This window comes from Esox lucius, chromosome 23, assembly GCF_011004845.1.
Source record: "Esox lucius isolate fEsoLuc1 chromosome 23, fEsoLuc1.pri, whole genome shotgun sequence".
NCBI lineage: Eukaryota > Metazoa > Chordata > Actinopteri > Esociformes > Esocidae > Esox > Esox lucius.
Genome location: NC_047591.1, coordinates 8,977,158 through 8,994,646, shown reverse-complemented (window position 1 = coordinate 8,994,646; position 17,489 = coordinate 8,977,158). Strand labels below are relative to the sequence as shown.

At 41.8% G+C, this 17,489-nt stretch overlaps 1 long non-coding RNA gene across 2 annotated transcripts in view; it reads right to left on the bottom strand.

Annotated features, from left to right (window-relative positions):
• The window catches only part of LOC105020255, a 94,397-nt gene that overhangs the window by 59,074 nt on the left and 17,834 nt on the right, over positions 1 to 17,489 (bottom strand). The window contains exon 3 of one of the 2 annotated variants that reach the window (XR_002195961.2): positions 15,049 to 15,910. The exons of the other annotated variant lie outside the window; for it this stretch is intronic. This is a non-coding gene — a long non-coding RNA (uncharacterized LOC105020255). Of the gene's footprint in view, positions 1 to 15,048; positions 15,911 to 17,489 lie in introns of those variants that run through there. 2 annotated transcript variants of the gene reach the window in all.

The window sequence follows — 17,489 nt, the reverse complement described above, 5'->3', positions numbered from 1 at the left end:
GAGTCCCTAATGATAGGCTTTGGAGTGCATTGATCATTCGGCACTGTTCTCTAAGCTCACATCAAAGACCTCATGACTCCATGTCCCAGAAGACCAGAGCATTTAACATTTGACTGTAGGTTAGTGGTCAGTGATACTTTGCTGTTTTTTGTGTGTAACTTCTTTAGTCTTAATTCTAAAGTTAGATTTGGTTTATTAATCTAAAATAATCGAGTCTTGGTGTTAGTAACCTGCATTAAGCTAAAACCACAACCGCTTTTATCATATTTAACATTAAATATTTTTTTCTTTGAAGAACTTCAATTAAAAGGTTAGATTTCTTAAAGGTTTTAAATTTAAGACAACTTTTCTTTGTTCATCTTTACCAAGGGTGCCAATAATTCTGGAGGGCACCATAGGTGTTATGGGATCTACATTCGTTGATTAATCATATACAATTAACATATAAATAAAATATATTGTTCTTAAATGATCCAATCTGTTACTTCAACTTATTTCACTTGTTTAGTTAAGATGCATTTGTCATTATTAACGAATGAGATATTACATGTTGTTTATAGTCAGTCAATCATAAGCTCCTGTAAAAAGGAACACCTTATCCATTATCCATGATGTGCTCTGTTCTCTGTCTATCTGTTGTGCAATGGGCCATCAGGAATCACAGTGGGCCATCAAGAGGAAATCCATAAATATTTTACTATGTGCCAATCGAGCAACCAATAGCAAACTACCCCGCTCACAATAAGGGGCTGCACTTAGGACTACCACAGAATAACTGCCCTCAAACAAGAAGGGATTTGTGTCAATTTCCTCTTAATGGGTTTTCAGATCAAAGTATTTAACGATGTAAAATGATACACAGAGGCCGAAGGGAGAGTTAACCAAAATTATAATCACAGATTTTTTTAAAGCCTATTGAAACACAGCGTCTGTAATCCTAGAAAATCCCGGCCAAGAAACAATAAATACAACACATCTAAAACACAAATATTTACATTTAAGCCATTTTGCAGATGTTGTTATAAAGGGCAACTTCTAGTTAGTGCATTTATCTTAAAACAGCTAGGTGGAAAAACAACACAGCTCAGTAATAGTACATATAAACAATTCACTAAATGAAGAAGCTATGAGCTTGGGGTTATATGACATAGTTCACGTTGACATTATTGCAACAAACAAAACAAAAATCCAAACTAACATAAGATCATTGGTTATAATGTCTATTGCCCTGTTTATTAAGTGAAGTAGGTCGCCATTGTTCTATACGTTTCCTCACGGGACGAACATGTCCATGTGTTGAATTACATATGGAAATATTTTGCAACAGGAGTGTAGATTTTTTAGTTTTTTACCAAATGCTATAACTTCCATTTCAAAAATGATTCTGTGAAAGTGATGTCTAGATATTCTGAAGGAGTGGGCAGCAGTCAGCCTCGCTCTTCTCTGGATACTATAGCAACATACAGTGAGGAGGAGTAATATATCAATGACATTGATGGACCACCAAAGGCACATCCATTGTATGTTAATGAATTTTGATTTTTTTTTCTTCATGTTCTAAGTTGGATTTAAGCTAACTGTAGAACAAACTTCACCTCTGCGCTCGATTTGCTCAGTAGACTGAATGCTTCACTCTACTTCACCTAAAAGCAGAACACATAAATACCACACGCCAATCCAGAGATGATTTCGTGTTCTGTTCCAACAAATTGATTGGTCAGCAGAGTTACATGGAGTACAGACATTATGATGAAAAGCTCAAATGACGTTCTGATAACTTTATGGGACAATTACCAAATGCACAATCAGAACGACTTGAGAAGAACACTAGTGCTTTCAATTCCTGTATTTCATGATGCGGTCAGCGAAGTGGAAGGGATGTCTATAGACAGCAGCGGGCGATAACTGCAGCGAGGGTTGAGGAGGCAAGAAGAGGTGACAGGATATGTGTGTGTGTGCGATAAAGTGCATGTTTAAGGTTTGCCTGGTACATCTGTTTGTGTGTGTGTGTGGGGGGGGGCTGCCAGATAGGTCAGGTCAAAGCAATGGCAGGAATTCATTAGAGTGCAGTAAATAATGCCGGCAAGGTGATCCGTGCTCTGCTAATGTGTCAGTTACAGCAAGGACTATTTTGGCCCAGAAGGGTGTCAGGTTTGTGTGTGTGTGTGAGAGAGAGAGAGAGAGAAAGAGAGACCTCCTCACTGTTGGAGTGAAGAGGGTCCCCAGAATAGACACGTGTTACCTGGCTGGTATAAACTCCTGGGAACCCAATGTTAGAACTGTGCTTAAAAAGCCCTATTCATTATCGTAGAGTTCAGGTATCATCAGGTTGGGTGTCTTACTGCGCAAATATGCACATGCATGTGGAGACACACTTGCTCGTAACGCCATCCATCATACCTGAACACACCCCAACCCTCCGCAAACATAATAAAAACACAAATTATTGTCATCACCTCAACTGCTGACTGGTTGACTACCGTACACTATGTTTCATATTTCCACTGCTTCTATAAACCTGGTGTTCTGCCAACACCCTGAAAAACACACCCCGATTTCTCCTCTGAAAAACACCATCAGACATTGAATTTTAACCGAGGCGTGATGTTTCATTCATTTTCCTGGCAGTATTGGGACGTTGATAGCTAGCTGCCTGGAGGGCATGCTTACGGGGAAAGCACTCCCAAAGCCTGTGTCTGTACAACACACACATGTACAAATGCAGAGACACCCACACAGCAATGACTGCTCTTGAAAAAAAAGCAGCATTGAAGCAGCATTGAAAGAGTCATTAAGGTCATCATGTGTCCATCTCCCCTTTCGCAGGCCATTCGCTACACTACACCTCCTGTGACTGGCCAGCGACTGGAGACTGGATTGGAGATTCATAGGAGATTCAAAAATCACGTGTCCGGGTTTACAGGGACTAAGATATAACCTACTGCAGTGGGCTGTGTGACAGACTGGAAACAGAAGCTGGTTGCGGCATGAAAGCATGAGGGAAATGTGCTTGTTTTAATGATCCAACAGAAAATAATACATTTAATAACCTTTGGTTTTCGCAGGTGAGATTAGAAGTCAAAGTCAAATGTATTTATGAAGCACATTTAAAAACAACTTATGTTGACCAAAGTGCTGTACAGTCACAAAATATAGCCAACTAAACATATTTATAGGACATGACAAACATAATCAGAACTTCCTACCCATTTGCAGACTCAAATGCTTAAGAAAAAAGATAGGTCTTAAGGTGGGATTTAAAACTTTGTGGATTTGCTACTAGTAGAGGACCTAATACATAAAGGTAGGCTGTTCCACAACTTTGGAGCAGCAACAGAAAAGACACGATCTCCTTTAAACTTCAACCGTGACCGTGGAACGCACAAAAGCAGTTTGTTGGGCGACCTAAGGGTCCTTGAGAAAGAGTGCTGGCTAAGGAGGTCTGAAATATAGGAGGTGCTGATCCATGTAGGGCATTAAAAACAAATAAAAGAACCTTAAAATCAATGCTACATTTAACAGGTAGCCAGTGGAGAGGCAAGTACAGGAGTGATGCTTTCTCTTTTTTTACCAGTTAAAAACCTAGAAGCTGCATTTTGAACAAGCTGAAGGCAGGACAAGGTAGACTGACAGATTCCCATATACCAAGAGTTACAATAGTCCAGACAGGAGGAAATGAACGCATGAATAACTGTCTCAAAATCCTCGTCTTGAAAGAATGGGTTTCAATTTGGCAATGGCCCAGAGTTTTTTGCTTAGCTATGTACATTGTAGGATAGGGGCCCTAAGTTATTAACAATAACCTTGGTGGAGTCTGCGGGGCCAAATACAATAACTTCTGTTTTTCTGTTATTTAATTGAAGAACGTTTTTAGCTAGCCAGTATTTAACATCAGTATTTAAGACAATCAGAGAGTGGTTTCAGGGATTTATTTTCATACATTTTCAGGGGAAGGTACAACTGAGTGTCATCAGCATAGCAATGGTAAGAGATGTTATATTTCTGAAAGATGGAGCCCAAGAATAAGACAGAGCCTAGGACAGAGCCTTGAGATAAAATCCTTATCGTATTTAGGAGGTCTATATACAATCGCACATAGCATTGGACTGGCCAGTTCCACCTTGATCAGCTGTACTTCGAAACTTTGGTATGTTTCAACTGACACAATTTTTAAGTGTCAGTTGCGACACTTAAAACGATTGGGACACTTAAAATATTTTTTTAAATAACTGCTAATCCTCCACCATGACCAGAGATTCTTGGGGAACAAAATAAATGACAGTCGCTGGGAGAAAGTTCACAAAGAGGACTTAACTCACCGACGTGAAATCTAATTCACAAGATCAAATGTATCATTCAGAATAAAAGTTTTGTTTTGACCTTGCTTTTACCAAGGCCATTTGGCAATGAAGAATACTAGGTGACCTTTATCTTTGGTTAACGGAGATGTGTTCGGCCAGATGGCATGTAACAGGATCGCCAGGATTCTTTGGAATGGGATTGTAGCCCAATGAACATAAATTACAGTGGTTGATTCCTCTCTTACGAACGTGAGGTCTAACCGGCAGGTACAGCGCTGTTTGTGCTGGATCCGGAAGAATATGTACGAGGCAGGTACGTCTCAGTGAGATGAATGGATTGCGGCAGGGACGATCTTCAGGAAACACTGGACCACTTGGCCAAGAGGGTTGTTTAATCCTGGCTAATATGCCTCCTCGGTTACCTCGTTTTCTGCAGCGTTACCTCTTGTGAGAGGTGCAGTAGTGGAGATGGCACAGACTCGCTGGTAAACGAGGGAGAGAGAACTTCTGTCCCCCTGGACTACGACTGCGTAGATCAGCAGTGGCGGCCCGAATATTGGGGAGAGCTTGGCATTCGTTTACTATGAGCGAGGAGGCAACTCGTGTAGGCATGTAGACAAACAACACGAACGTGCAGAGAAATTCGATGTGACGACTTGCCAAAGAACAAACTGGCGCCATCTTGAACGTCAGTCAGGTGATGATCCGGAGGTAAATCCCGGTGAGACACTTCTGTGTGTTTATTGGTTTTCTTTCCCTGCCTGTGAACTCTGGCCCTGGTAGGCTAGCCAGTTTACTGGGTCGAACTGTGTGACAGCTCAGGTAAACACAGTCCATAATTGTTTTTCCTTCCGCCTTCGTTGTCCTGTGTTTCCCAGTCCTCCGGATACAAGTTTGGCAATGAAGAATACTAGGTGACCTTTATCTATGGTTAACTGTGGGAAGGGCCCAAGGACTTCTCCTTTACTGTGTTAGAGCAGCAACAGTCCTCCCTAGGTCGAGAGCTAGCAATGATCCACAATTACTAAAATTAATTAGTCTCACCATGTCTGGTTGCTGCCGCAAAGCAGCCGTTTCCATGGCAGCCCAAACCCAAAGAGACACCACCCATCCGTCTGACCTTTCTTTCATGGCATGCGTCCCAAACGCCCCTAGTTCACGTTGAGGGAGTCATATATGGCTCTGGCCAAATGTAGTGCACTTTGTAGGGATTAGGGTTGCCTTTAGGATGGAGAAAAGGAATCCTTCCTGTGTGCTGGGATATAACTTTTTTTTCCCACAGATGGATGTGAGAGACATTGACCTTCAAAAAGCGTCTGATGTATCAGAACCCCACGTGTCATTCCCCTCTCCTTGTTCAACATGCAGAGAGAAGTCACATGGACAGAAGCCATGAGGGCTCAACACACTGCACAGGAAGCTAATGCTTTTAATAAGGGAAACTGTCAAATGAAGCATAAACATAGCCAGCCCCCATGGCAGGTCAGTTCATGGTGGATTTTGTTTCCTTCACATTATGATGTCTTCATTGTGAAATAGTGGTTTATAGCGATCCAAACATTGTAAAAGGCATCTTGGAAGGTCATTGGTAAGAGTCTGGTCTAGGGTCAGTTGTTGTTTTAGATCAGTTGGATGTGATTAGGAGCGGGGGAGAGTAATCTGATACTGGATCTGTACACAAGTGACACTTACCCATATCAGTAGAAGTAAGGTGTGTCATGTGACTAGCTGATCCTGTTTCAGTCACATGACATCTTGTAAAGTCAATCGCTCCATCTCTATGGCCCGCTCCCCTCTTTAAAGGCTGTTCTACAGAGCTGGGTGAGTGCAGAGGATATGCTGAGTCACAGTTCATAGTAGTACACACACACGCAGTTGCAAACAAACACACAGGCACCAGGTTTTTAGAAGAGTTATTTCAAATTAGTTGATATAAATATACTTTAAATAAATAACCTAAACACTGAACAATTATTTTTTTAAAGTCAATTTAAAATACTTTCAATAGAAGGTGTTAAATCAGGTAACTTAATTTCAAAATACAGAAAAACTGAAAACACAGTCAGTAGTTAACAAGCACGCGCACACACACGTGTTCACTCATCTATCTAAAAAACAAAGTTCATTGCCCTTTGGATTTTTACTTATACTAACCCTAAACTTAACGCAAACCTTAAACTAACCTGAACCCTAACCTCAGTAATCAAACTCATACAGCAAAACTTAACCTTACCCTACCTCCTAATGCTTAATGCATAACTTTGCACCCTGACCCCTGATGACAGGTGAAACCCTGAGCCACTATTTCCCTTACAAACTGTCCTCTATGTTCTGTGTTCTGTTGTGTTCAGTCACAGCCCGCCAAACCCACATGATCCAAGTCACTGAGGGAGCATCTTGCGCTACAACTACTACTACTACTACTACTATCATTGTGAAATACCATTCAAATATAGCAAAACAGGCCATGTTTATCCATCAACAACCAGATCTACAGTAGTCTCTTCCTTTTTCTCAGACTAATCCCATCCCAATGTCAGCCAACCACTGACCCCCCCCCCCACCCCAACACCTTCCCGCCCACGCCCCCCCCCCCCCCACCCCCCACACACACACTGCCCAGGAAGATACCGAACAATCCATTGTAGTACACCGAGACGGCATTCCTGCATAGAGTGCCCTCAGATACGCCTGATCTATCTATGTTAAGGTGCTTAGCCGTCTACAAGCTGGGACAGTCTGTTCCGGTCAACGGTAGCTAATCTGTAGTCTACTGTCTCATCTCCTGCACACGACAGAGGACTGGAACCGTGATAAGACTGTCTCCGTCCCAATGTCACCTTATTCTTAACGGCCTGCGTTGGGTTTAGGGTGCCGCTGAGGACGGGGACTGTATGTTGCACATGACAGTGACAATGATAAGACGATAAGACGCTGCGCTACTGTTACGCATTCCTCACATTGTTGACATTAAACAGCCTCAGATGGGGAGAATGCCGGAGTGAAAGTTTGCATCAGTGGTTTCTGTGTCGCACATGAGGCCGGGGTGAATGAATTCGTATCCAAAAAATATTCAGACAATCTTTTAACAGAGTTTATGGTTCATAAACACTACTGCCACTGAGGTGTTGAATGGTTTACATTTAGATTAAAAGAGATTATGTTTGTATTAATCCATTGAACAGAGATGGCAAAGGAAAGTCTGACTGACACATCTGGCTCTTTATGCATGCACACACACCCACCCACCCAGGTTTGTTTTTAAATCTTTGTGGGGACCTTAACCAAAACCGAACGTCAATAATCTAGCCTTTATGTCTTAACTATATCTAGCCCTAATGACTAACCCTAAACCTAACCCATTAGGCTTAAACCTCAAGGATACCCCAGTTCTATCATTATGCCCAATTGTACGTTTTTCTCTAAACTTAAGCACTAAACCAGAACCACCTTTTTTTTCAGAAGTCAAATTTTGTAGGGACCCCATATGTACAAATTCAACTGGATCTCGGCACATATAGAGAGACAGACACAGCCTAGTGGTTAGAGGATTGGCCCAGTCACTGAACGATCACTATGTTGAATCTGTGAAAAGGTGTGAAAATATGTCTTTGAGCAGGACAATTAACCCTAACCCTTATTTTCTGAAGGTGTTTCAGGGGGAGATTAGCTATGCAAAAAATGTCATAATAAAATGAATAAAAATGCACAAGTGTATTAGTAAACAGGTTGTGCATGTGTGGAATAGGACATGAAGCATAGCATATTTCTCTCATACCATACTTCTTCCTGTCATCAGACCACCCAGCAGAAATGACAGGGAGGAGTTCGAGAGACATGACATGGGGGGGGGGGCACCAGGCGGTGCACTGCAGTTGTAAAGGTCTCCGGTAATGTGACAGCGAGGAGAGCGAGCCTTACGCGTATATTTTATACAACAGCACCGGCAGAGCTATGTGATGTCGCTGGGGTGATGCAGAAAGACAGCTAGAGGAAAGAGAGACAGAGGAAGGAAGGAAGGATGCACAAACAGACTGACAGGGTACCATGTTAGCGAGAGGCCAGAGGTAAGCTGGTAAGAAAGATCGAGAAAAGGGAAAAAGCAAGTAAGAAAGAAAGGAAAAAGTAAGAAAGAAAATCTCGCTCACACGTACATGCAGAGATCCCTACAGAGATCAAATGTATCATCCAGAGCTGTGAAGAGGAGGGATGTGTAGGACAGAGGGCAGGTGAGGTGAGTCACCAGCCCATCCCTACCACTGTATTACTCACACTTTACTCTGACAAATAATACTGTGTCAGGGTTATTTCTGTATTCAGTCCTAATTGTCACACTAACAAACCCAAATATTTCAGGTTCCTTGATGGTATTGAGCTGTACCCTTCATTAGCAGAATGTAAATAACACAATTTATTGAAGAATGGTACGTTTGGAACTATTTTTCACTGTTCTGGTTCCTTAAAAAGGCAAACGTGTACAGCAATCTCTCTCATTTGATTGATTTATTCTTCTATGCTACACAAATATAAATTACATACATTTCTGGTTCATAATATGTGTCTTTGCATGTACATTCATTGTTAAATTCATTGATATTTCTAAACTAATGAAATAATTTACTGTAGCTACTACTGAAATAGCAGTAGTTTCAGTTTAAAAGGTTTAGGTAGTCCTGTTCAATGTTGCTAATCATATCAATCATTTTGATTGTTGCAGGAACTGTTCGATATTTTGACTGTTTGCAAACCAGCAGAATCTGTATCTGCACATTAGTAATTTTTCAGTTAATAGTTTTTGGCCACCCATGTGTGGAAATGTTTTAGCAGTTTATGCAATCTATGGTTAAGGTACATTCAGTACCACTTTTCACTAGAAATGGTTAGCCTCAAATAAGAAGACCGACATTGAATAAAGAAATGTTTAGGTCACTGCATGCAGTTTGAGGGAAGTGGCTACTTTGAGTACTAATTTGTATAAGTAATGTGTTGAATGTTACAGCATCCCTAACCAAGGGCAAGGTGGCACTAATAACAGACCGCTTACTCCTGTCAAACCCTCTCAGATGTATCATAACTGGATAGGGTTCCGGGCTAAGTCAAGGGTGTCAGTCAAGGCGCTAACACTAGCTAACATTGGCTAGTGAAAATACGTAGACCTAACCCTTACACAGACCTGTAAATAGACAAATCTAAATGTAATCTGCTGTCTCACCTAGCAGTGCAGCAAATACTCCAAATGGCTAGGCCCAGCAAATACTCCAAATGGCTAGGCCCAGCAAATACTCCAAATGGCTAGGCCCAGCAAATACTCCAAATGGCTAGGCCCAGCAAATACTCCTAATGGCTAGGCCCAGCAAATACTCCTAATGGCTAGGCCCAGCTAATATTCCAAATGGCTAGGCACAGCTAATACTCCAAATGGCTAGGCACAGCTAATACTCCAAATGCCTAGGCACAGCTAATATTCCAAATGGCTAGGCACAGCTAATACTCCAAATGGCTAGGCACAGCTAATACTCCAAATGGCTAGGCACAGCTAATACTCCAAATGGCTAGGCACAGCTAATACTCCAAATGGCTAGGCGCGGCTAATACACCTTTTCACTGAGGCTAAGAACAGATAAACCAGCAAACAGGTGTTGGAGGAGGGAGGGGAGGAATAAAAGGATGGAGTATTAGCAGAGGAGGAGAAGCGTAAGACCAGGGAGATGGAGATAAAGTAAAGAGGAAGAAAGGGGGAGAAAAAGAACTGGTCGTTCTGTGTTGGAGGTACACACTGTAGGCGAGGATAAAACAAGGAGAGAGGAGGTAGAGGAAGAAGAGAAAGAACACAGAGGAAAGGAGGGTAAGACGAAGATTGGGGAGGGGGTGAGGGGAGAGCTGTCAGGGTAGCGTGACATTTCCCTGCGAGGACACAGTGTTCCAGCAGACATCACAGAACAGAGGAAGGAGCCGAGGGGCTGGGGAGAATGCTATGCTGCGGCAGGCAGGTTTATCACATTGACTGAGACCACGACACAAAACACACACAGAGGCAAGCGAGCACAAGCACCCACACACACGCGAGCGCACAACATTCACACAAGCACGCGGCAGTTTGAATGAGCACACACCGCTTCAAAGGTTGAAAATGGCACAAAAGGTTCTCAGCAAATTTCCTTTGATGTGATGGATGCTATTAACACCTTATGTACCGAACCGGTGCAGGTAAGACAGGAAATCAGGGAGACACAGTTGCATTGGCAGCAGTGTTACAGTAAAATACTATGGGTGTGTTTTACTTGAGACTCTGAGAAATGTGGTCAAGTGGGCTCTAATTAAAAGTAAGTCACTATATGAGGTGGCATTTAGGAATCAACCTGATAAACCAGCAGGCATGACATCAAGTCATTTCCATCTGTTAAATCAGCTTGGATCTAGGTAGCCAAATATCCTATTTCACTAAAGCCCTGACTGAACTCATAGCTCTGCTCGTCATTGGATTGAAGGGGGACCCTGACAAGTGTCATTCAATTTCCAAATAGTTTACTGACCTCCTTTCTAGCTCCTTCCCTTGCTCCCTCTCCCCTCACGCTAGCTTGCTACATTTCTGTCCTGCCTTATCTTCTGTTTCTTATGGAAGATTATATATTGCAGGATGATGCTAAAGCCATCACATTACTAACTTGACCTAATAACATCTACCCTGTAAAAAAATTTCTCATCTGGGAGCCTGCATTGCAGTTCTCTGATCACAGTCCGGTTAAGAACAAGATAGAATGGCCCAAAATGCCAACATATTCCCTATTTAGTGCACTCCATTTGACAGGTTCCTTATGGGTTTGTATTAAAACTAGAGCTCTACATTGAAAGCAGAGGGTCACTTGGGACTCCAGCCTGAGGCTATGTGAGGGCCTGATATAGACGCAGCATGGGGGTGTGAAGGAGAGAGCGAGAGGATGCAAGCGTATATTTAGAGGTGACCGACTGGTATTTGGCATGTACCTGGCAGTGAATGTGGAAGGGATACTGTGTGTGTGTGTGTGGTGTACCTGTGCATACGTCACTATGGTCCAAAGCAAAGCCAACCCCAAGTATTGATATTTTCTACAAGTGTGTTATGATTATGTGTCTGTTTCTGAGCCTGCATTCATGTCATGGCTGTGCATGGACATTTGTGGCAAGCGCTCAATGGGAGGACCGGCTTCAATAATGCCCAGTTATGTTTAAACTACATTTCAAGTTTCTCGTTATCATCTTTATTATAGTTTTTTTGAATAACTTCAAGGCTTTGTAAACATGACATGATGTGACATGGCAACCGGATCATATTTGAATGTGTCTTTGATGGAGAAAGTAATGGCTGTATAAAAGGTGAACGCACACAAGAGGTTACCTGTTGGCAACAATGCACTATAGTGAAGTGACTCATGTTGATTACTAGCCAGGGATCACAGGAATTCCACGAGAGATAAGCAGACCGGTTTGACTAATCTAGTTGGGACAATGAGGAGAAAGTTTGATTTTAGCTTAGGGGTTAGGTTTTTGGGTTAGGGTAAGGGGTCGTGTGTATGAGCAAAGATGTTATGTAGTGTGTGTGAGCTGTGAGGTTTTGAGGGTAATGGCTTCACATGTGGCTGTGACTGGAGAGAGAGTGTGAGGCGAGAACTGACCTACAGAGAATGACAGCAGCACTGTAGAGGAAATGTACAACTGAACTGGACTGCTGTGTTCACTATTCCCATTGGAGTAGGGTCAGAGTAACCACAGGCTTCAAAGGCCTTCAAGTATGTAGACAAACAGACAGGCAAGCAAGCAGCCAAGCAGACAGACAGGGAGCAGTTAGACAGACTTTCACAGTCAGGTGAAAGTACAGCCCGTGGTAGACACATGGAGAGTTCAGATTAATTATAACCACAATCATGGATAAAGGTAACCCAACAATAATGTTTAACTTTGAAACCATTCATGTAATCAAAATGTACAGAAATGCAATTTCAGTATGCAGAAAAAAGTTAGTTCAAACCAACACATAAAATGGCAACAATTACATCCAGATGTCCAAAACAGGTGCAAGTAAGAAACATATTAGAGTAACTTAATGATTAGAAACTTCTGGGTTGGTCTTAACCATGTGGGTCTGTGACAACATGTCATCCCAAGATCAGAGACCTAATCAAGGCCCTCAGAATAAAGATTACTGATGGTAGGGTTTAAATGGTGTGATTTCTAAGCATTTCAAAATACATCATAGCACTTTCACGAGAGAAATTTCTAAGACATTTCCAGAGCACTAGGAAACTCGTCAAAGAGTTGACCAGAATATTATTATAGAAATGTCTCTAATGTCTCTAAAACTACTTTAACAATGTGCTCTGGACAGCTGAGTAAAAGGTAGACTTGTTTGACCACAACGCCAGATGCCATATTTGGCAAAAATGTAATGCTGTGAATTGCAATGAAATTAAGAAAAACATACCAACAGTAAGCATGGCATAATGGTTTGGGGCTGCTTTGCTGCCTGAAGGCCTACCCAACTTGCCATCATTAAGGCAAAAAACTGAAGCAGAACCAAATATGAAACCGACAATGATCTAAAACACAAAGCTACAACAGAATGGCTCAAAAGTGGAGGGTTATGGAATGGTCAAGTGACAGCTTAGGATACAATCCAATCAAAATGCGGGGGAACTGTAAGCGGGCCGTGTATGCCAAATTCCTCAAATCAATACAAGAGGCTGACAGACAGTTACAAGAAAGGTCTAGTCAAAGTTATTTCAGTCAAATGGGGCAAAATTAGTTATTTGAAGCAAGGGATGTACTTATAATTTCAGCATTAAGAATTAGGATTTAGATTTTATAACAACATAGAATCTAATCGTCTTTCAGAGTAATTTCTTAAATTAGGTTAAATTAGGTTCTGTCAATAGTGGTGAAGGGAAGATTACACAAAAAAAACACAAGGTACACTTTTACTCACATGACTGTACATACTGTATTGATAGTTATGCAAGGTATGATAAAAGGCACACACAATGGATGGGTCTGAACATTCTTCAGTGTCAAAGCCTTTAGACATGCTGCACTGGTTTCTCTTACTCATAAAAGAAGACTTTAAATCAGAGGTATTCAAAGTTAGGGTTGTGACCACAAATGGGTTCATGGGTGAATTACCATACTCCTGTTGTTGCAGAAAATGAATATATTTATTATTATTATTATTATTAAATGTATAGGTTTACAATCAAGTTTTTGAGAAAGATCATTGGAACAACTTTTACAACATGGAATTATATATTTTTTCCATTCATCTGTCACATATTCATTATACGCTAGAATGGATAGCCTAGTCTGCTTATGTTGCTTTAAGAGTAACCAACATTGCACAGCCATTTGACGCCTGAACAATTGCCGCTCTATTTAATGCCAACCAGCTGTCCATAGAGCAAAGATAATTATACAGGAAAAAGGTGTTTTTGTATATTTTTACAAGCTATGTTAGCTACTGTTAAGCTACTGCTTGACAAGGCTATGGTGTGGCAAGTACGCAATTCAAAAGTAAAGAAATGTCAAAAGTTGATTCAGTTAGCAAAATTATTTGAATACCACCAGTTTAAATCCTTTTAAATACTGTTGTCACATCAAGAACATTTCCTACTGAGTGAAAGAAGTACCATGCCAAAAACATATATATGCCAAACATCAGCTGGTATATTCCTCAGGAGAGGAAATTACACCTACAGAATATAACGATCTGCCAGTCAAGGTGATTGCATAGAGACAACATCACTGGATAGTAACCTATGGTGAAAAGATCTTTAAAGACACGCCATTTATTGTTAGATTAATCAATTTCACAGCTAACTGGCGGGACATTATATTTAGCGATCTAGCTAATGGGTTTTGAGTTTCCACTTTCCACTTCCTCAGATGGTGATTAGCCCTGTGCAAGTGAATTAGCCTTTGTTATATTCGTAAGTAAGGTAATCTCTTTTGAAGAAAATAATACTGTAATTCTCCAGCCCTGTTTTGCCGGGCGTTGAAGGAAAATGAGTGGATGTGCTGATAATAATAATAATTTAAAAAAACTCAAATTTCACAGGTCAGTGCTGTAGTGCGAGTGTGTGTCAATGCATGCTTGTGTCCTCATTTCAGTGAGAAGTGAGCATGGGTAAAGCAGCTGCTTTTTAGATTGATATATCTTCAGGGTTATTACAAGGAAGATGTTGTTACTGGGTTCACAATATTTGTCCAAAAGCGCAGGCAGGTAGGCAGAGGCTGACACACGCACACACACACAAACGCACGCAGGCACACACACATGCACGCATGCATGGACACACGCACGCACGGACACGCACGCACAGACACACACACGCACGCACAGACACACACACGCACGCACACACACACGCACGCACACACGCACGCACACACGCACGCACGCACGCACGCACGCACACACACACACACACACACGCACGCACACACGCACACACGCACGCACACACGCACACACGCACGCACGCACACACGCACGCACGCACACACGCACGCACGCACACACACACGCACACACACACGCATGCACACACACACGCATGCACACACACACGCATGCACACACACGCATGCACACACACGCATGCACACACACGCATGCACACACACGCATGCACACACACGCATGCACACACACACATGCACACACACGCATGCACACACATACATACAATGCAGGCAATAGAGATAACAGTGTAGATCTATTGAGTTGGCTCAGCAGCATTACTGTGCTCTGCTTCAGGTCTGTCTGTGCCTGCCAAATAAAAAAAGGCAGGCCTAGACTTAGTGGAAAACCAGGGGGTACTATGGGGCACTCGCATAACAAATAAGAACAATAATGTAAATCACTAACAGATGGTCAATTTTCAACTACTTCTAGATAACTTCTAGGATTCTTCAAAGAGTTTATTCATCTCCTATGGGATTGGGGACAGCTGAAGAAATGAAGAAAAAGGTTAGGAAAACACTGGTCTATCCCAGGATATTTTTTATATTTGAAGACAAAGCATGATTTGACTTCTAATGTGGAACAATCAACTGATGATCAACTTAGTTCTCTTACCAGAGCTGGTACAAACCCCTTAGTTCAAGTTACATTCATGCAGTGGTTATTATTGACTGAAATCTGGGAGCATTATAAATATCCGTAATCTAACAGAAGCTACTTCAGACGTGTACGATTGTAAGCTGATGGATATTCATTTCTTTGAGAGTTCAAATGAATATCCATGGTCTATGATGGTTTCAGAGGAGGCCAGTCATTTAGTGTCACAGAAGCAGTCAGGTCTACAGCTTCAGTAGTGCTCTGGAGATTTTCTGTTTGCTGGCTGCTACATGGTCGATTAGCTAGAAAGCTACTCCTCCCCCTAACAGCGTGAAGTACCCACTTGGGTGATGCTACTCAAGACCTGCCACTTAGGAGCTCACAACACAATGCTCATGGCCAGAATAGTAGCCTACAGTATCACACTTCAGTTGTCACACATACAAGCTTTCGCAGTCTTCTCTCGATTTTCTGCCTGTAGCTGTTGTCATGGCAATATTTGTCCTTCGTCACAATCCTGCACCTGAAAAAAGTCCACAGAATGTAGTGATTAAATCATAGGTCAGCCAAACACTGCTAGTAGTGTTGAGCGGGTTTACAGTTGGCAATATTGCGCCACTGATGCTCTATGAGTCTTATAGTGCCTTAGAAAAGTCTTAACACCCCTTCAGTTTCAACACATTTTCTTTTGACAGAGGCTTCATTTATCATTGATTAATGATTCATTTTTTGTGCCTGGATGTGAACCGTGGGCCTGTGATGCAAGTGTTGACTTTTTGGGCCATTTTATACCACAGAAATGTGCTAAATGGACCTGAAAAAAAGTATATTAACAAATGAAAAACTGTAAAAAAAAACGAATTACAGAAATATTTACAGAGCCGTCTTCCTAAAGGCTGCCTGATGATGCCTTGACAGATGTGTTTTATAGTATTTGTTTGATATACAGTATTAAAAAGATAAATATGATCATTTCTTAGCACCATGTGCTGAACAAAACAAAACAATAATAATTCAAAACAGCATAACAATAACCGTCACTATGAACATCCCACAGTCATGCCAACCAACAAGAATCATATTACCAAGCCGATGGGCCTGCTCAGCCTAAAAGATCAGTGGATAGTCTACAAGTGAAATCAATGACCCCAGCTACAATAAGTAATGGAAGAGATCCCAATGGGTCCAGCCTCTGTAACATAACTAAAGGACAAGATCCAGATAATATGCAGAACCAGATCCAGAAGATATGCAGCCTCTCATGGAGAAGAATGAAGATGTCCCCAAACAAATTACTCAAATGTGAGGCTACAAACCCCAAAGGATCCATTTGATGTACACAAACTGAAGACTGAGATCTGCCTCTCCATTCAGTCTCTCTCGGAACAGAACGGAAGCACCCGAGAGGAAGCCAAAACAAAGGAGGTGGTCCACAGATGCTTTTCAGCTCTGTCCTGATTAGCCCATGCTAATTTATAGAACACCAGGAGTTACTGGTAGATAATCCCGTTGTTATAGCGACTACTATAGCCTGGAACTGTCCGGGGAATATAGGTCATTGTTGATATGGGTGAACTGAGAGACAAAAACTTATCTATGCATGTACACATCTATGTACTGTATATATACACTCTCTCCTCTGTTTTCCAATGGAAGCAAATGATTAATTGCTTTATTTACTAAAGGACGGTTTGATTGACATATGGGTGAAGTCTTCTTGACAAGCTGCCAGATCTCGTAAGTGCACAGACGAAAGCCGATGCCCCTCTGTCTCAATATCACTGGGGCATAAACCACGTCCAAATGAGCCCCAGGGTGGTGCCCCTCACCAGACCCTTCAGCCTAACCCTTAGGCTCCCGTCTGACACGCTTTTGTCAATCACCCCACAGCCCACCTCCCATTCCCACACAGACACTGCCCATTTCTTAATCAGCATTAACGGATGCCATCACCCACTGCAAAGCAAATCCGTAAAAATTACGCTTCTAATGAATTTCAATTACAAGAATCTCGGTCAGTGCACAATACATTCACGTTGATCTTTCCAAACAAAATGATCTGGCTTTGGGTTTGGTGTAATCATCCCGTTATTAATAATGAA